The 21,649-nt window shown below is 35.7% G+C and overlaps 1 long non-coding RNA gene across 4 annotated transcripts; it reads left to right on the plus strand.

The window, feature by feature from the left end:
- The first annotated feature begins 6,530 nt into the window (after positions 1 to 6,530).
- On the plus strand, positions 6,531 to 12,970 carry LOC131682317 (uncharacterized). Of its 4 annotated transcripts, XR_009304064.1 has the most exons (5): positions 6,531 to 6,694; positions 11,739 to 12,028; positions 12,077 to 12,191; positions 12,254 to 12,545; positions 12,696 to 12,970. It is a non-coding gene; the product is annotated as an uncharacterized LOC131682317 (long non-coding RNA). The 4 variants fall into 4 exon arrangements; XR_009304063.1 differs by having other exon boundaries at positions 12,077 to 12,545; XR_009304065.1 differs by having other exon boundaries at positions 12,083 to 12,545.
- The last annotated feature ends 8,679 nt before the right edge of the window (positions 12,971 to 21,649 follow it).

Below are 21,649 nucleotides of genomic sequence, written 5' to 3' on the forward strand. Positions count from 1 at the left end.
AGTTTCTAATAAATTCATTTCAGAAAAAATACAAATTGATACAATGAATTAAAATGATTTATTTGTCCGAAAAGTGCCATAAACACGCTCTAAAACTATCATAAAATATTTCTGGGTTACTTGAAATCAGTTTCAAATAACACGAGCGGTAATTAAATTAACACTCTAGTGATAATTCAACAGAGAGCGCCTAGACTGTAAATACTTTGAATGCCGAATGAATACATAATTAACACGCTGGATCACATGGCTATTTAGCACACACATTGAATTAGTCCATGCGAAACTCTGTTCTCGTATGGCAGACACTCCTGCTATTTGTTATTTTTTAATATTTTACTAGAAATTTGGTGATCAACCAATAAGACCACAACCAGCGTAAGACATTGCTTTCATGAATCCAGCTTATGGAAACCAAAATCATTGTTGAACTTGCACGAAGAATCTTTTTATGTAGAACGTACATTAGGGCATTGCATTTTTTGAATTCTCAAGGGTCACCCCTCTCATATTATGACAAATGTCAAAGTAAGCTCAGATGCAAAATTTCACATTATTTGGACAATTCTAGACTCCCGCCCACTTGGCTTGAAATTTTTGAAATTAATGCTATGGGAATATATGGAGGAAAAGTATATTAAATATCATAACTTTTGAAGTAGTAATCAGAAAATTACAATTTATACCTCTTTTTAAAGGAAATAATCTTAGTATTTAAATGGAATGTTTCTAAAAAAAATACGGAAAAGTGGGGTACTGGGCCATTTTGGCCATAAAATCCCCTATTTTTTTAAAAAAAATCTGCTACGTGATGCAAATTATATACATATTTTGCAGTTTTTCAAATGTGAAAAAATCTAAGAAATCGAACGGAACCTTTTTCACCTTTGTTCGAATACGAGAAGTTGGGGTTATATGGTCTTTTGTCATTCATATTAAATTTTATCATCCTCTCGTGCATATACATTTGTACCCCAGTGCAACGTTCTAGGGTTAAAAAGAGGAAAGAATAGTAATGTTCTTAGTGCTACTTCGGAAGTTGTAGCGCTTGATATATTTTTCCTCCATATTTTCTCATGGTACCAATGTCAAAAACTTCAAGCGAAGTGGGCGGGTGTCTAAAATTGCCCAAATGATGTGAAATTTAGGACATATGAGATCACATGAGAAAAGTTTCATTTCTAGAAAAATATGAGAAGTTTAGGTATTAGGGAATTTACGGAAAAAACCTGTTTTAATCCACCTATAGGTGCAATTGTGCCTTTCTCATTTCTCCAAACTATGATTTAATAACTGGTTCGTACAATATAACATTATGGAAATGTCTTTCATTCTTATTACACTTGGTAAGCATATATAAGAGCACCTTTTTGCATTCATCGAGGTATCGGTTTGAATCGGAGTTTTCTATGTGATCGCACTCCACAACCCGTAACTCCGGAGCTGGAAGTCGGATGGAGATGGAATTTAATATCAGTTTCCGGGGACGCAACACCTTTCATTTGAGACTAAGTTGATCAAATCGTTCTAGCCATTTTCGAAAAACCAATATAACCGTTATTCTGAATTTGGATGCTTCCGGATCCGTCGATGGTGGCCAGTGTGGCCAAAGAGACTTTGAATGACTGTTGGTGACCTAGATCTACAAATTCAACAGTTGTGTTTATATTTTGGAAAAAAATCACCTCACCAATTCATCGCAGAATTCGTTAGAATCGGGATTTGCTGCGTGATCGTACGTATCACCCTGTAATTCAGGAACCAGAACTCGGATCCACACAAAATTCAACAGCAGCTGATGGACCTTTCATTTAAAATCAAGTTTGTCAAAATCGGTTCAGAAAATTCCGAGAAACCGATGTGGACAAATCAACAAATTTTGTTTTGTAACCATACTCTTCAACTCGTAATCCGGAACAAGATGTCGGTTGAAAATGAAATTCAATAGCAACCTATGGGAATATTATACCTTTCATTTGAATCTTAGTTTGTAAAAATCGGTTCAGCCATCTCCAAGAAACCGATGTGAACATTTTGTTAACAAATCCGCACATACACACATACATACATACATATATACATACATACATACATACATACATACATACATACATACATACATACATACATACATACATACATACATACATACACATATACATACACATATACATACACATATACATACATACATACATACACACAGATATTTTGCGATCTCGGCGAACTGAGTCGAATGTTATATGAGACTCGGCCCTCCGGGCCTCGGTTAGAAAATCGGTTTTTGAAGCAATTGCATAACCTTTCTATATGAGAAAGGCAAAAGAATCATATTTAATTAGCTTAATAAGCATGAGTTCAATGTTATCTTCATGTGATTATAATTTGGAAAGGTTGGTGGAATGGGTTTGAACGTGTAGGGAATGGGGGGTTAGTAGAGTGGGAGTGGAGGATGCGTCAGAAATCCTTCATCTTATTTCGGTATACGGGATGGATGAAGGAAATGCGGGCGTGAGGGTGGTCCAAGGGGAGGAGAGTGATGAAGGAGGGAGGTGTAAGGGCAAGACGGGGGGGGGGGGGGGGGGGGGGGTGGGCGGCGACGCAATACTCAACTGCATATTTTGCCTTCCATTTGAGACTTGGTTTGAGAAAATCGGTTCAGTCATCACCGAAGAACCGATTTGACTTTAATTGTGGAATATGCCCGGAATTCCGGACTTCCGGAATCGTCGATAGTGGACAATATAGTCAAAGAATGTTTGATTGGCAATCAGTGATTTAGATCTGCGATTAGAAGTTATTTGGTGACCATTTCAATAGTTTTTAGCCTCTGAGGTATTACGATTGTACCGATTTATATGGGAAATTCCAGTGTATCCTTACTAACACCCCTGTAACTCCGGAAGCAAGAGTCAGAACCGAATGAAATTCAGCAGCAGTCAATGGCATTACTGTATCTTTCATTTGAAATCAAGTTTGTAAAAATCGGTAGAGAATTCGTTGGGGAATGGGTGTGATATTAGCTTAGGAACTTGGCGGGTTCCCCGGGAGAGTCATGAACCGTCGTAGGTGACCAATGTGGTCAAAGCTGCTTTGATTGATCATTAGTGATCCAGACCCGCAAACTAGAGTAATGTTACATCAATTTTAATATGTTTTACATCATTTGAACATCATGGTGGTACCAGTTTATATGGGAATTTGCTGTGTGACCGCACTCTTCAACCCGTAACTCCGGAACCGGAAGTCGGATCAACTAAAAATTCAATAGCAGCTTATGGGAGCGTTATACCTTTCAGATGAAACAAAGTTTGCGAAAATCGGCTCAGCCATCTCTGAAAAAATTGTGTGAGTTTAAATGACACACACACATACACACACATACATACACACACATAGACATTTGCCGATCTCGACGAACTGAATCGAATGGTGTATGACACTCGGCCCTTCGGGCCTCGGTTAAAAAGTCGATTTTTACAGTGATTGCATAGCCTTTCTTTATATGAGAAAGGCAAAACGTGATTTGTTGAGTAAATGTCCCAAATATGATGTTTCTGAAATTTACCGGTAATGAATCTATTTTTATTTTGCTCCTAAGAATTTTCCAGATACAACAAGGTACATTTTATCGGGGACGGACATAGCATGGTTGGTAAATCGATTGCCTTGTATGCAACTCACCTGGGTTCGATTCCCAACCCCCGCACATAGGGTTCGAGAATTTTCCAAAAAGAGATTTCTCTAACCCGAAAAGAGGTAAATGACTCTACGGTTAAAACCTCTATAATAAAAACCTGTTTTAATACACCTAGTGATCCAATTGGGCCTTTTTCATTTATCCAAACTATGATTTAATAGCTCAATAAAACATTGTGGAAATATCTATTAAATTCTTAATACACTTGGTAAGTATATAACACGACGATGTTGACACATTTGAAACGAAAGTGTATTATTTAATTAGCTTTGTCAGCGTGCGTTCATTGTTAGCTTTATACTAACATATTTTGAAACGCGGGGTTGTAGGGAACGGGCGTGGGAGGGGAGGATGCGCCGAGACCCCCCTAACATATTTTGGTATACGAGGTGGATGAAGAAAATGCGGGTGTGAGGTTGGTCTGAGAGGGGCGGCGGTGAGAGAGACGGGAGGGGATGTGAGAGGAAGGAAGGGGAGGGGTGGATGGGGTGTGCAATACCCAACTGCATATTATACCTTCCATTTGAGACTAGGTTAGTGAAAATTGGTTCAGTCATCACCGAAGCGGCTTAAGTTCTGCAATATTCCAGGAACCCGGAACTGACTTCTGGAATTATCGAACGTGTACAATATATTTCAAGAGTCTTTAATTCGCCGCCAATGATCTAGGCAAGCGAATCGAAGTAGTTTGATGTTAATTTTAATATATTTTAACCTATGAGGTATTATGAATGTACCGGTTTATATGAGAAATTCCTATGTGACTGCAATAACCAACCTATAACTCTGAAACCAAAGGTCAGAACTGAATGAAATTCAATAGCAGTCAATGGGAGTATTATATCTTTCATTTGAAATGAAGTTTGTAAAAATCGGTTGAGTTTGCTGGGAAATAGGTGTGGCATTAGCTCAGGAACTTGACGAGTTCCCCAGGGACATCAAGAATTGTCATAGGTGGCCAATGTGGTCAAAGCTACTTTGATTAGTCAGTGATCTAGCCCCGCAAATCCAATTAATGTTCGACGTATTCTAATATGTATTACATCATTCGGGCACCATAGGTTAACTAGTTTATATGGAAATTTACTGTGTGACCGCACTCCCTGGATTCAAATTTTTATTCGTGCAAGGTTGATTCAACAACTACTTCGCACTCTGGTGCGCGGTTTCCTAATATTATTGCTTCTGTGTTCCATACTGATATCTCCCACGCATAGGCGGCACCAGGGAAATAGTAAAAGGGGGCACGCCTTCTTGGCAAAATATATTTGATGCCCGGTTTGGAAAATGGAATTAACAATTTAAGAAACGCGTTTCCTGACATGCGGGGAAAGTGACGAAATATTGGCAAATCATACACAGAAATGTTTTAAGCTGTTTCTCGACGATACCGCGAAAGACTACTACTATCTCTTTCATTCATCAATGGTATTAGTTCAATAAGCTGCAAGGTACACGACCTTATCGCAATGATTCACAAAAACGTGTACTCAAGAAAGACTTGCATACACACGCCTTTGTACTAAATAACGGTGAAATAGGGGAGCGCGTGCGCCCCCCCCCCTCCCCGCGACACCCACGGGAGCCGTCAGTGCTTCCAAGATATAGGATATGGGATCGCTTCGATAGAAGTTTGTGAAAATAGTGTTTTTTTCCTCAACGTGATCAGTTGCCATACGATCTGTAGTCTTAATGTCTTTACTGCATTCTGAACAGAACAATATTTTTGAAAAATCAAGGCATATTTTCAAAAATATCCTGGAATAACTGGAATTTCAACAACATCATTGGCATTTAAAACATATTATTGTTGTAAACGACATTATTCTTATAAATGTTTCATTTCCACCGATCAATTCATGAGACACCTTACTTTCGATTGGTGATCAAGGTTGTAGTAAATTCATGCGACCACCTTAGCTCAAATCTTCAGAAGTTATATTTTCTTAGAGCTAACCAGAAGTATATCGAATTAATATTTTTCTCTAATATTCAATTCAGATAAAATATATACAACATTTAATAAAGATACATATTGAAAGTAAAAAACATTACGAATGAGAATGATTCTCCTTTCTTTCTGTTGTAAAGTCAATAGACAATTCACAATTAATAAATACTAGAACATCTTCGTGAATGGGAACAAAATCCAACTTGTGCAAATCACTCCAATACAATCCTTGCTTTTGATTTATAGAAGTTATTATCGAGAATTACCCCTACCTACAGTTCGATTTTTCTTGACAATGTAAAAATTAGGTAGGCCTAAACTAAAATGAACATCATGGAACTAATGCTTGCCGATCTCACATATTGGGACTTCTGGAATATTGTGTTAACAAAGTAAATCAATCCATAATAGAAGAATGCACCATGTTACGTACCTGGATTATTTTAGTTGAAATACAATAAATTTACCTTGAAGGATCGTAGTCTTCCAAAGCGCATCAGATACGTCCTTGACTGGTTTTGCTTTGCTACTTTTACAACTTGTAGAGTTGTGTTTGAAGATATAATTGCAAACATAGATGACATTCAAGGCACGGCTATAGGAAACGAAAAAGGCTATAGAATCGTTTATGACTCGCCCGAGAAGTCCAATGTGAAAAGAGCCTCGAGAGAACTGACTGACGGTAACTCATAAATGGTCGAAACCAACACTTACTAAAAAAATAAACCACCATGCTGATCGAAGCTTTTCCCTGCACCAACGCACACAAATACAGTTGTACCTATCATATCATTTCAAAGCAGAGCAAGAGAGAAACCCGGATATCTAGCAGGGACAAGTCTCACAACTGTTCTGCAAATTTAGTTGATTTCTTGACTTCTAACATTGAACACATCCAGAGTGACGACAAGACTCGGTTTTACAGAGGAATCAACCTGAGTTTTTTCACTCATAATTAGCATCTCTCCGTGAGAAGTATACATATTTTGTGAAACCGTTTTTCGGATATTGATACGATTTCGTGAAGCATTTGTAGAATATATGTAAGTACAACCCCGGCCACTGGTTTTCTGAACACCTAGTTGATGTTTTACAATGCCAAAACCTAATTCCAAGCTTCTATAGGTAGCCAATTATAATTCACGGGTTAGTTGTCGAAAGGTGTCGAACAATGCTGTACGCATGTGTGCTATTTTTTGTGCTGGTTAAAGGGGCTGCGAATATCCTAAATTTTTCTGCCTGTTGGGCCTCGTCTAGGAGAGATTTTTATATATCACGCAGCATAAAATGGCGGGCGAAAAACTTTCACTTTACATTGTTTAAAATAAATCAATAATTTAAATTAAGAAAAATGTCGGTTTAAATAAAACCATTTAATTATTGAAATAATCGCTTAAAACAACCAGCAATTAATTTGAATATTGCATCACAAAATCGAGATAACATCATGATAGTTGATAATTTTTTGATGATCATAGGAATACTGATCAACGTAAAATAAAATATATTACTCTGGAATGAATAATCGAAACGTATATCTAATTTAGAAAGAAGATATATTGGTATAGTCAACTGCATCAGTAATTTTTTACTGATTTTGAAGAATATTTGATACTTGATATCCACCATATCAAATAGTGACGCGAATTGTTTTCCTTACCTCCTGTTTTATTGCCCAATTCAGCATATTCAGATTAACGCGCATATTATAATACTACTAAATACGACGTTTTCTCAGATATTCTAAATGTTATGGTTATAAAAGTTATACAGTCGTAAACTCATGGGGTGATTTAAATGGGTTGATTCCATGAAAGCACCAGCACCATGGGGTGAATCACATGGGTTATCGGGACCATTTTGTGGTGTTTTGACGATTGTGAATTTTGGTTCGGTCCATGTTTATGATCTTTTCACGGGGCTGTGTGGTGTTTAAACCCATGAGTATTTACTCGGGTGGTCAGTTTTAGGTGGTATTAGATAACAATACACAGAAAATCGCTATGGCGCTACAAGACCTCGGTCAACACTGATAGTAGGGATTATTCGAGAAAACACGTTTTGTTTGCTTTTCAAATAACCCAAGCTGTTCTTTTATTTGTATTTTTCTTTATAGTTTCTTCAAGTGCGCATTAACAAAATGTTTGTTTCTTATTGTCACTTAAACAATAAGCTTAATGGTATTTGATTGTTCACAAATTTTGAGATTATCCTCTTTCAAACCAGTCAACACAAATAAATATAATGCAAAAAATCAGAGGCAATAAGCAAGAGCAACAAAAGGCAACGATTATCCCCGATAATCCTCAACCTTACAGTGTTTGTGTAGGCGTGAAAAGAAAAAGCTTAGCAATAGCAATATCCTTACTAGAGCATGCACCTGGTAGATGGTTGATATTAATGTTGACATTATTAATAGTATTACAATATTATACCTTCTACTAAGCTCTGGTAGTCCTATGCAAAAATGAATTTATTGCATTTCTCATATATACAAATATATGAAATATTTTCTAAACACGACTTTTCAACCGAGGCCCGAAATGTATAAGTTTTACAGTTGAGATTCACTGATTGTTCTCCGACCTCTGCCCAACAAACTAATTCGATTTGTTAATAACTGGTTGAAGAAGACTATGATAACAGATCATGATGATTCTTAATTTTCAGCGTCAACTTTGTAACTTTGTCACAAGATGGCGGCTGTGCAGCATTTTCCCACGGCGCGAAACCTATCGCCCGTAGTTTTTAATCTAGAGTCAAAAGTTAGTGTATTTTCGATTCTCTACAACGATGACAAGTGCGTGTTTTCAGTGTGCTAGAGGTTCACCTAAGAGGCATTGTGGTAGATTTGAAAATGTGAACATCTACTTCTTCTTGTCGCCTTCTATTATTTGGCATACCGTCGCACAGGGCTAGTTTTCACACTTTATTTTTTGCAGACGTACATTTATAAATTTTATTATACTTTTGGCATTTGTAGAGACATCATTTGACCATGTTGTATATGGCTTTTGTCAATGTTTTCTGTTTAGTTGATGTTTTATTGCTGAAAACCCTATGATTTGAGTATTAGTTAACGATATTTCAAAGAAAGTAAATAATATGGATTATTTTTTATTTATTTTACTATGGAATTCAAGAAGTGTGCAATGCCCCCAACATGTTCATAATAACTAGGCGGACATATGATTAGTCGAGTGGGACATGGTTATATGAAAAAAATAAAATTTGGCTCCGAATAACTTTTTGGGTCCCATTTAGCTCCCAGAACAACTCTGCAAATTTTTAGCTCGATCGGTGAAACTATATTTTTGCACCCACGGTTTAAAGTTTACATGGGATTTCGTATGGGAAAATTGTCTTTTGCAAATTAATTCTTCCAAGATTCGCCCGTTATCTCCTAAAAATAAACAGATGTCTGATTTTTATAGGGAATTTGTCAAGGAAACAAAGTCTAGAAGACTGCTAAACGATCTTATGCTTGTGGAAAAAGTTATTAAGCAAAAACCGATTGATGCCCTGAAGATTGATGAAAATTTCACTTTTCATAGCATCACTGCTTCTAACGGTTTAATTATATACAAAAATTTTAACTTTCTCTTATTATGTACAAAAGAAGCCTCAATGTATCCCTCAAAACCTTGCGAAGTAGCCAAATAGTATAGATAAACGATTTAGATACGTTAAGAGAGGATTAAAACAAAATTGCGTATAATTGGACAACCAACAACAGTGGTGCTAGAAAAAATGAATATTTTATCAATCGTCAGAGCATCAATCGGTTCCTGCTTAATAACTTTTTTCTCAAGCATCAGATCGCTTCGTGGTTTTCGAGACTTTTTTTTTCTTTGTTAAATTTCCTATACAAGCCACATAACGATTTATTTTTAGGAAGTAATGAGCTACTCCTGGAGGAATTATTTTGTAAAAGTTAACTTTCCCATACAAAATCCCATGTAAACTTTAAACAGTGGGCGCAAAAATATAGTTTCACCGATCGAGCTAAGAATTTGCACAGTTGTTCTAGGACCCAAATGGTACCTAAAAAGTTGCTCGGAGCTGGAATCTATTTTTTGTCCCACCCTAATGATTAGGTCTCAAAAGCCAAATGTCAAAATTCACCTTGAGGAAAAATTTTGGAGAAACCAGCCCCGTGAAAACTGTTTGTTGCCTGAAGCTGCCACCAAATGCCAGTAGCGCTAGCTACGTTTCAAATGTTCAAGGTCTGCTCATATCAACTGTACAACACTGAATAAAAGTTAGATTCAACACAAGTAATTATTAACAATATATGAAAAATCACGCTTTCTCTTGCATCGCTTCTTCTCCACAAAATCCGAACGCTTTTATCACCTGAGTACCAATTAAGCACATCAAAATGAAGTTTGTTTGCATTCGATAAGTTTCAGGTCGAGTTAACAACATTGGCTCGTAGCGATGTGAACGTTGCTTAAAGCGCGTTCACTGTCATTTTTGGCAACTCACCGAGTCAGGAAGCCAGCTTATGTTGGCTTCACTCATTTTTCAAAGAAACGTCAAAACATTGACCCTTATTGCCCAAGCAAGAATTCAACCATTATTAAAGGAGTTATAATTCGTCAAAATTGAAGAAATTGCGCCCCGCATTACGGTATCGTTATAGCACATTTTGAACAAATAAAAAAACGGATCGGTTGTGTAACCCCTTAATGGCGCACTCTAAAACCTCGAAAAATTGTCATTTTGGAAATATATTGAACAAGATAACAATCCAATAGCAAAGGTGTCATTTGTGTTTATTAAGATACATGCCTGAACCGTACCTTTTGATTTCGAGCACATGAAAATTTTTCAAATCTTCTGAAGGCCCTTTGCTAAATTATTTTTTGTGGTAATCACACTGCACCCGAGACGGATGATTTGAAACACATGACACAAAAAAAAACTTCGATGTATTTTTAACCAAATCTGAATGAACCCCCAATGACCCAAAGGAACTGTGATCAAACTAACGGTGGTTGCTTTCCAGTTGCATAGTGTCCAACCATCAAATCACGACTGTAGATAATATTCGACTCTGCTCAAAGAAATTAAAAAAATGTACATGTACATTTTACTTGTATTGGGTGATTAATTCTACATTTGTCAGAATAGTTGTGAATTACAGTATTATATTATGAATTTCTTAATTCTTGAAAAAGCCATAAATAGACGTACACCACAAGGTGAACCAAAATGGATTTTTCAAACGGTTTTGAATTTATTGGTACCTGTAAAATATCGCAAAAGATTGTCTATTTGGTGACATTACACATACTTTTCTAATATTTTTTAACGTAACTAGCAGTTATAACGCTACGACTGCCATACACGTATACTGATGAAAATATTTTGTTTCTTTTTATTCACATTTATGTAACGTTATTACACATATTTGGAATATAAAAATGAATGTACAATAAAATCTCCAAAAATTCACACGACTCCACATGCTTTTTCAAAGAATGTTGGTATAGTTTTACGCGTTGATTGAAAATTGCTGTTTCATCAATTGAAAACCCTTGTATCTCAAATTACCTCAACACCAATATGATTGAAAAACATATGACGTGGTGATACAACATCAATAAAAGCGAACATCAAATACTTTTTGATGTTCTACCAGGAGCGAATCCAGGAAAAAATTTCGGAGGGGGTCCGAAATTTCAATTTTGAAATGTTTATAGTATAATACGTAATATGTAATACCCTCATTTAATTAAAATCAGATTTGGTGGTCGAAATTTATGATGAACCTATTGCTACAAAAAAATTACGCATTATTGCTTGCAGTAGCTCATTAAAACGTAGTTTCTAATATGATGGACAAAATGCATGTAGCTCTGCACTATAACTGATATGTGCTATGTCGAACATTGAAATGTCTAATATGCACAAACTGGGCCTATTTCTGAACATGCTACGTTCTGTGTTGTTCGAAATACTCTACTGACGTCTGCTAGATGCGGTTTGAACAATACTCGAAGTATCACTCACTTTGCTTACACAAGTTATTATCACGCGTTCGCATTCATCTGCTAATCATCACATATTGTATATTTCCAGGTCTTTTTCAGCCATCTTTTTGTTTGAGCGTCAATTTCAAATCAACGTCAGTCATGTCATCCGCCTAAGGCGAAAGGGAACATTTTGGCTATCGACAGCATCAGAAGTACACACACACATCTATTTATACATAGATAGATACCTCTCCCCCTCTTGTCGTTTTCTCAATTACCAACTATATTTTGCTGGTTCATACGTCACCCCTACATTCTGACGAGAATATGTAACGAAACGAAAATCCTGCCGAAGAGTGTCAAGCCGCGCGCACATCACATACACCAATGATCTAAGTATGTATTGGTATTGTCGTTATGTGTAAATGATTAACATGTATTTAGTTTCAGGATACAAAGCTACAGATTGACTGATTTTGTTGCATAGATTTGAAACATTGGATTGGAAAAACTCAGAAATAACAGGCTCAAAAACATTCGATCTACTTTCCATGGAAGAGTAACATATTATCATATTATCTTCCATATAGAATCCCTTATTACCCTTTATTAATTTGTCAGGTTGCTCTGTATAAAGCATGCAATATAATTATTGCACTTAAAACCTTCATTATGATTTGAGTTTTGCACAAACTCGGAAGATTATCCGTGTATTAATGAAACTATGTAACAAGAAGCTGATCGACATGGATGAATCCAAGCAAAGCATCCAGTTTCAGAAAAAAAAGCAGCTAGTTGGTCGATAAATGTACCCTGTTAGCTGGTTTCAAAACTTTCAATACGCTGACGTTGGAAATGCACTTCGTACAATGTTTTAATAACGAATACTAAGAGCTGGCTTGGATAATTATTGGTAAAAAAATCAATCAAAAAAGTATATACGTAAATCAAGTGTCAAAAAAGCCTCCGGTGACAGATTGCAAGTTGGACCAGTCCACTGTCTTCTCTCTATGTGTAATACAAATGATTAGTTTAACCTGAATATTTTCTTTTTAAATTGTAGGATTACCTTGTATGCTGTGTCGGGGAATCGTCAACCAACTCGGAGTAATATTTTATTAGCGAATAGAATAGTAATGCTCTTATCGATTTTTGTTCTACATCTACCCTGTAGATCCGAATTTGTTTGAACATTAACAAACGACAAATTCGGTTCTAGAGAGGTTTGTGTGGGGCAATTGTTAACAACACAGTAAAATGTAAGACATATTTTCTGATGCCTGAGTTTCGACATAACAAAAAAAAGTGATATGTATGGTGTGCAAATAAAAATAGACTTCTGAGTTTAAAAAATAGATATTTAAGGTAAAATAGTTTCAACACTTTATATATCACAAATTTCATGCAATGATTTATAAATAATCAACTCAAAATATAGCTTGAACATCAACGTCATAGAATGCATCATTTTCCTAATCGCTAGCAAGAAAACGTTCGCCGATAAAGTTTGAAGTTTATATAGTCGGTGTTAAGTCAGATCAGACTAAGTGAGCATCCTTTACGTTATAACTCGAAATTAATTTTGGCCATAATTCTAGTTTATTTTAACATATTTCCATTTTGGCATAAGTTGAATGCAACGTAAGAATTTTTTTTATAGAATGCTATCATTGTCATTTTTAAGATTTTGCGACTCAATCCGTTCCCATTTGGTCTGGGTTTCAATCCCAGTCGAGGTCGTCGAGATTTTTCAGAGGTGAGAAAAATCTCAGGTCACGCCTTCCTTCGGAAGGGAAGTAAAGCCGTTGGTCCCCGGTCCATGAGTTTGATGGGTCGATATCCAGTCCAGATAGTGGGAGTGTCACCTCTCTGGCGTCGATGTTTGGCCTCGTAGCGGAAATAGGCCGACGGAAAATAAACAGAATTGGAAGAAGAAGATGCTACAGAGTTATCAAAGACGGGTTCCAATTGTAATCGATAGGTAGACTTTTGTTGACTCACTAGTAGTAATGACACAGTAGTCGCTATAATGTCAGTGTATTTTGCAATTCCCATGTATTACACTGATCATACGTAAATGATGTTATGCAATTATAAATTCAGACCAACGTGTAAATTCAATGTGATTTGTTCTAAAAGCTACTACTTGCATACAACAATTAGCACAACGCAAGTGTTTGCAAACAACAATTGGTTAGAAAATCTATTGTAGCTATTCGTTGACAGAGGCGCTGTGAGTTTGCCAATATGCCGGATGGATTATTTCTGGTCGAATTTTAATAGATCTGCGCCATGCGATGACAAGTGATGTGCCTATGAGCTGCACCGCACACATTCTTTTCCTTCCTTTATGATTTATAAACGAATTCATATACCGACGGTATAGAGGTACCAGTAGGCTGTGTAAACCGCATAAAACGTAATTAGCTTCATGAACAACATCATAAAAAACCGGAAAGTGGACATTCACGTTTAGCGTGAACTCCAAAAGTACTGCTCGGTTACGAGAAAACTGAAGTGAAAGAAACCCTATTCGTTCCGTACGGAAGCCGATTAAAGAAGGAAATTCAATATGAGATATTCAATATCCAGAACAACTATTAAGTGCCACTTTAGAACAAATCGGATCAGGACGCAACCGCTTGTGACACTCGAAGCGTTTACTGACCTTTCAATGAAGAAGCATGCAATTATCGTGTTTTCAAATGAGAAACTTTTCCCCATCGTTGCTGCCTCCAATTCTCATACAGTTAAGTTTATTTATCCAGATTAGAAAATATCCCCGAGAAACGTTCGCACATACTATAAACACTCCGACGGAGTCATGAATTTTGTAGCAATTGTGTCCAACGGTTCCTGTACTCATCAAAACTTTGGCAACGTTTTGAGAAATCACTTTGATTGAAGAAAAAACGGTTTGAGAAATCACCACGTTAATTAAAACAACTACCGTGGTCAGAATGATAAAACATATAATATTCGCAATAGAAAATATATGTGACTGGGAAAGTATATTTTATTTTGGCGCATAGGTTATTCGATTTGGGATATCACAGACTATGGGCTGTTGTGCATTACAAAAATCTCTCACTTTTGAATTTACTAAATCCTAGATTCACATTGTGACAGATGTCGAAGTTGGTTCAGAAACTAATTTTCACATTATGTGGACAATTTTTGACCCTCACCAAATTCGATAGAAGCTTTTGCCATTATCACTATGGAAAATGGATGGAAAAATACATTAATACTACCAACTTATGAAGTAGAACTCGGAAAATTCAGGTTTATGCCTGGGTTTTTGAATGGCTGTTAGCACCGCAAACCGTGTTTTTTTCAGAGATGTTCTACAAAAAGCTTCGTCACCGAGTGGCTTGTCGATATTTTTGCAGAAAAATTACAGAATATTATTGAAAAAACACTTTTACTGCAATTTTTTTCAACATTTGGGTGAAGTAAATTGATCAAACCTTTTGTACATTTTAACATATCATATAATGTACAAAAGTTTTGAACGATTTACTTCACCCAAATGTTGAAAAAAATTGCAAAAAAGGTGTTTTTTCGCGCCCCTCTCCTACTCCCCCACACCCCCTTAATAAATATCGATTGAAAAAAAGTTGAGATATATCCAAAATAAAATGATAACATTTAGTATGAATGATAAAGGCCCTAGATCCCTAATTTATCGTTTATTGATTGAGGTAGCAAAAGTTCCGTTTGATCCCTGAGATTTTTACATTTCTTATAAAAGAAATGTATAGAATTTGCTCAAACTTTCAAGATTTTTTCCGAGGCCCGGAGGGCCGAGTCTTATATACCAATCAACTCAGCTCGACGATTTGGGACAATGTCTGTGTGTGTGTGTATGTAACGGACAAATTCTCATTCGTGTTTCTCAGCAATGGCTGAACCGATCTTATCCAAACCAATTTTAAATGAAAGAACTAAAAAACAGTATGAACGCTATTAATTTGCTTTTGATTCTGATGTTTAGTTTCCAAGATATGAATGTTTAAATGCGCAAAAATGGCGTTTTTTGCAGTTTTTTTTTTAAATTATCTGCCGAAATTGACAATATAGATTAACAATTTATGTTTTTAGACAGCTTTAACGAATACCTTTCGTACAAGCTATAGATTGTTAAAATCGGACTATTATCAAAAGAGATATTTAACATTAAATGCGGACGAAAGATTTTTATCATTTCCCATAGCCAGAAACTGGGGTGGGCGTAGCGTAGTTGGTAAATCAATTGCCTTGTACGCAGCGCACCTGGGTTCGAGTCCCGACCCCGCACATAGGGTTAGAAATTTTTCATAAGAGATTTTTCTAACCCGAAGAGGCGAATGACCTTAAGGTTAAAACCTCTATAATCGAAATAAAAAAAAAAAAAATAGCCAGAAATATGACCAAAAACATGTAATCTATTATTAACGCCAAAACGGCTTATTTTAGGTCAATAGTATCTTCGGAGAATTTAATGGAGGCAATATGCCCTTTCTTTTGGTATTGTGCTTTTGCTGATTAATCCCCCTATGAGTGAGATATTTTCACAATTTTTTTGGAAGTGATTCTATCGAAATGATGCCTTCAGCAAATTTGTAGCTCTTACTTTTGCGAATAACTTTACTGAAGACTTTAAATTTCTATTTTGAATACTTTAAAAGTTATGGCTTGTTGTTAACTCTTTGTCGCCTATTTATTGTTCAATATAGTAATAATCGATTGAAATAAGCCAAACATTATTTCGATAAAACGAATTTTGTATTTCATTTTACTATCTACAACCGCTAGAAATAATCACCGAACACTTCCAAGTTGTCTGGAAGGAACTTGATAACTTATCAATACAAAAAATGTTCATTTGTGCGAACCTTCTGACTGCAATTTTTCTAACTTATAACCATCGGATCGATCTGAAACATATCGGAAAATGAAAAGCAAAATAAATAACTCCAAGCAACGGCGTAGCCAAGAGAAGGTTTTGGGGTTTAACACCATACCCCATTTTTTTTTTGGTGTTGTGGGGGCTCCCCCCACAACACCAAAAAAAAAAATATTGGATTGAAGTTGAAAATTTATTGATGCAGACTGATTTAATTCAATATTACAATAACAATTATCTGATCCGTAGATTGATAACCTGTAAACTTGTAAACATCATGAGGACTTTTGATAAATTGTCGGAATGGGGTCCTGATATGTAACTGATCTCTTGGTCTTGATTTCACAGTTGTCTAATAGCATCAATATCAAATTCCTGCCTGAAAACATTCCAATAGAAAATTCCGGAGTTCTGAAATCAATCATAATCCTCAGATTTATTTTCAAATTGATCTCGTTTTTGTAGATATGTACTGTAATAAGGGTCTTTATTTAATAGAAAGCGAAGTTAAAATTAATTTAAGGTTGCACAGAGAATGCGCAAAATTCGCAAACGAAAAAAGCAGTTTTTTCCACACCGTATGTCAGATCTTCATAAAAATCAGTCAGCGTATGTAGAATATTGTTACAGTACTGCTGATTGATTTTTATGAAGATCTGACATACGGTGTGGAAATAACTGCTTTTTTCGTATGCGAATTTTGCACATTCTCTGTGCAACCTTAATGTCTATGAAATATAGAACTGCTCAGCAAAAATGCATAAATTTCAACATTTGCTAAAAATGTTTTTTCCTTTCTCATTCACTCTAAAATTCGTCGATCTAATCCCGATCGGGAGGGCCGAGTGTCATATGCTAATCGACTCAGTTCGTCGAGATCGGAAAATGTCTGTGTGTATGTATGTCTGTATGTATGTGTGTATGTGTGTATGTGGAAAAAATGTGACCTCTTTTAATCAGAGATGGCTGGATCGATTTGCACAAAGTTAGTCTCAAATGAAAGGTACAATCTTCCCATCGGCTGCTATTGATTTTTTTATTGATTGGACTTCCGGTTCCGGAGTGCAATCACACAGCAAATTCCCATATATCTGAAATGAAAAATTTTCAAAATCAAATTTGTATTTTTGATGCCAAATGACATTATAATGCATGAAACATTGAGATTTGATGTAAACTCGAAAAAATAACGTTTGACAAAAATTGATTTTGGTACTTTTTTGCTCTGTTACTATTTTCTAAAAAATTAATTCTGCATAATTTTAAAACTTCAAAAATTACGGTTTCGGAATTATTCCGTTTAGTTATTAAGATCGATTTTCACCAAACCCCCACCAATTGTAAAATTGGTATTGTAAAAAAACGCAAGGGCGATACTTCAATGCTGATAGGTGGGACCGAAAAAGTAAACAATCGCCAAAGGGACTATATACTATATATACAATCATTTTGTCAATTTCAATAGCAAACACAAATTTTAATTTAATAATTTCAAATACTTTATGAAGTTTTGGGTTTCGATCACTGAATCATGCAATCTAGGATGTAAAAAACACAATAGTTCTTAAATAGGAAATAAAACCAACTCTGGAAGTATGCACTGTTGATTTTCTTTGAATGGTGGGTTTTTTCAAGAAAAAACGTTGATTTCTTAATTCTCAGTCGCGTTGGAAATTTGAGTAAAGTATAAACTTCAAATCGATTCAAAAAAATTCGATTTTTTTTTGGCTCAGTTCAATATACACAACCCCTTTAGAAAAATCAGTTTTCCCACCACAATGCATTGATTGAGGAATTTAGATATTTTATTAACAGAGCATTAGCAATAATTCGTTTGTATGTCTATTTTATGGGTCATTTTTTCGCTTTCCCATTGATTTGGTTTGAGATTTCTAGCACTGATGTTGTCCTATGCTGATTTGAGTGATTCTCTGAGTCCTGCCACTATCCCATGTAGTATGTGTTATCAAAAACATCGCGAAGCATCAAGTTCTAAATGTTCTCAAACGATATAATATCCGAAGAGAGTGATAAGAGTTATAAGAAATGTCTCATCACACTGTTAGGTGGATTAAAAGCGAGTTTTACAATAGAACAACTGCAAAAAATATAGGATTTGTAGCGTAGAGCAAAAGTTGCTTTTGATGACAAAATATCCCAATACCCAACTTCCTGTATTTTTTTTTTATTTCGATTATAGAGGTTTAAACCTTAAGGTAATTCGCCTCTTCGGGTTAGAAAAATCTCTTATGAAAAATTTCTAACCCTATGTGCGGGGTTGGGACTCGAACCCAGGTGCGCTGCGTACAAAGGCAATCGATTTACCAACTACGCTACGCTTACCCCTTTCCTGTTTTTTTTCATGGAATTAGCATAATACTATTCAAATACTTTCCATTGTTTCCTTTTCCAAACCTGATTTTTCTAAGTCTAAGATTTTCAAAAGTTATAGCATTTAATGTGTTTTCCCCATATATTTTCCCATAGTGACAATGACAAAAAACTTCAATCAAAGTGGGCGGGGGTCAAAAATAGTCCACATGATGTGAAATTTGGCATCTAAGCTTGGTTTGATATATGTCTGAATATGAGATGGAGGAGGGGGACTTCGAGAGTCAAAATTTTTTTTGCTATTCTCAAATGGCCTGTATATCATACTCGGAAAATTTTCTCTGCCAATCAATGGACTTCTATGTTAAAATCGTAGTTCAAGAAAATGTTTCTGTAATGTTGAACATGGCAAAGCAAGAAACATTGCTTCTTTAATGTTTCTAATTTTGATTTTAAGGTTGTTCTCTCAATAACCTCTCGATACAGAGTAATCCTTATCGAGTCGTATATAAAGCTATGGCGTTTCTTCTGTTGATACTATCGCTTCCACTTATAACGGAATTTTAACAACCAAAACACTTAACTGAAATTAATCGTTTTTCAATTGTCTCATTAAAATGCAAACAATCCACGAATTCAAACTTTTATCGTCAATACAACAGAGATACCAAGAAAATTAATCAATCTCATTTAGGCAACTCATGCCAATAGAGATTTGATTCGATCCAGCCTCAGCAAGAGTGAAACATTATTTGACGAACGCAGTAAGCATGTGATGATATTATTTGTTGATTGAAATTGTTTTAGGAACAATTTCTCTTTAACACTTTAGAAGAAGATTCGACTGTTTAATATTTCTGCATAGTATTAATATGCTAAAATATAAGCGACTGTACCACAGTGTTCTTCAACGCCACACACTGGGGAATGAAATAAATAAGAGAAGTTCAATTCCAAACGATAGAGCAATATATCGGCGCACTCCAAAGGTTTGGCTGTAGAAACATGCTTTCATGCTGCGTGAGGTGGCTAATTTGGAATGACTAGACGGAAATCTATTGCTAGGCAAATGTTAGGAAAACCGGTCTCGCATTTTATTGTGAAACAGCAGCGGCAGCCGTAGAAACAGCAGGAGCCCATAGCCTGCTTAAATGCAAAGTCATTCTGTACTGCACTATCGGCCACACGTCCTACGAGGTCGTTCTTGGAATGCTAAAGTAAGATTTTACATGTGATTTTATATCAATAGGTACCTAAATAATATAACTATTGAAATATTTATCAGTAAAATAAGAAAACTACAGATTTACGATTCCTTCAAAAACACTGTACGTGTAATATTACTTCGATCAACGTTGAAACCAAAACAAAATGGCGAGCAACAAAATGTGTGCTCAACAAAAGTAGCGCTATGATAAACATCAACCAACAAAATTTTAACATGACGAGGGTTCAGACAAAAGCTATCGCTCATAGATGCGAAAGAAAATGTAGGAGAAAAATATTCTTCATTATTTCTCATGCTTTCATCTGCCGTCATGTTATGCACGGTTGTACACCCTATATTTATCCCTTCATAGGATCCACTCAAACACGTTGCATGAGGCAGGGTTTCGTAAAGAGGTCCTTCTCGATACGAAATCAAATACCTTGGGGAGGAGTTATGTAAATGTCTGGCAAAGTTTCGAAACAGACAAGCTTGACATCAGGAATTCTCTAAACTATCCAACCATAGCAGTGATAAGAGGCCAGCCTAGAATCACATAGTCTCTATAGTTAATTATTTCTGAGAACAATTACACTTTTAAGCTGTAATCGATAAAATCAGTAACAAAAATCATTTCAACATAACCCCTATCCAACGTATGAAGGCTTCAACAAACGTTCATGTTACGTATGCAATGAAATTTTTTGTGCTGCCATTTTCAAGTCACCGAGAATTACCAAACCAGTTTGATTTATTATATTTGCTGTCCAGCCCTTTCTTCACGCTTTTCACTCACACTTTTTATCCATTCGAACGGGTATTGAACTAATTCTAAAAAACAACAACGATGTAGAAAAAGCTTATTTTGTACGTGAGGAAATGAAACTTGAACCATACCAATCAAATACAGACCCGAAAAAGGAGATTGTTGTTATAATCAATAAGAAAAAAACAAAGACCAACATTCTAGTTACTTGTTGCACCTGTTAATTTTCAGCTTTGCGTTTTCACAATTGTATATGGAAATAGCAACATTCAGAACTAAAAGGTTTAATAAATATTAGATCTGGAGCAGCAATAAATTCAAAATACAGCATGCGAAAGATGAGATACCAAACTACAATAATATTCACATACTCGTTCAATTCTCAAATGCCGACGGAATCCTCGTGGGAAACCCAACGATGTCATATATCGATCAATCAACATAACTGGATAAGTAAAATATTTATTCACATATCAAATCGTCTGGAAAATTGCTAAACTTCTAGACTATGAACCTGTAAATGTTTAGACATTTCAATGTAAAAAACCAGAAATCTCCAGAGAGCGATTTACATTTTTCAAAATACTTTCTGGTTAATATGAAGTGCATTAAAGCATGATGATCTCTTGTCAACTGCAAGACCAGAATGATGGATTGGGTCAACGTAGAAACTCAAAGACACCCACGCTTCCAACGGTAGCTCAACCAGTATTTACGATTGATAATCATCAAATAAATTAATGCTCGAAAGCCCCAGAATGAAACAGAGTGTTATTCTGTCTGGGTGAAGCTCATTCAGAGTTGTGGTTGCTGACTGGATTATCT

The sequence above is a fragment of the Topomyia yanbarensis genome, chromosome 2 (genome assembly GCF_030247195.1).
Source record: "Topomyia yanbarensis strain Yona2022 chromosome 2, ASM3024719v1, whole genome shotgun sequence".
NCBI classification, from domain to species: Eukaryota; Metazoa; Arthropoda; class Insecta; order Diptera; family Culicidae; genus Topomyia; species Topomyia yanbarensis.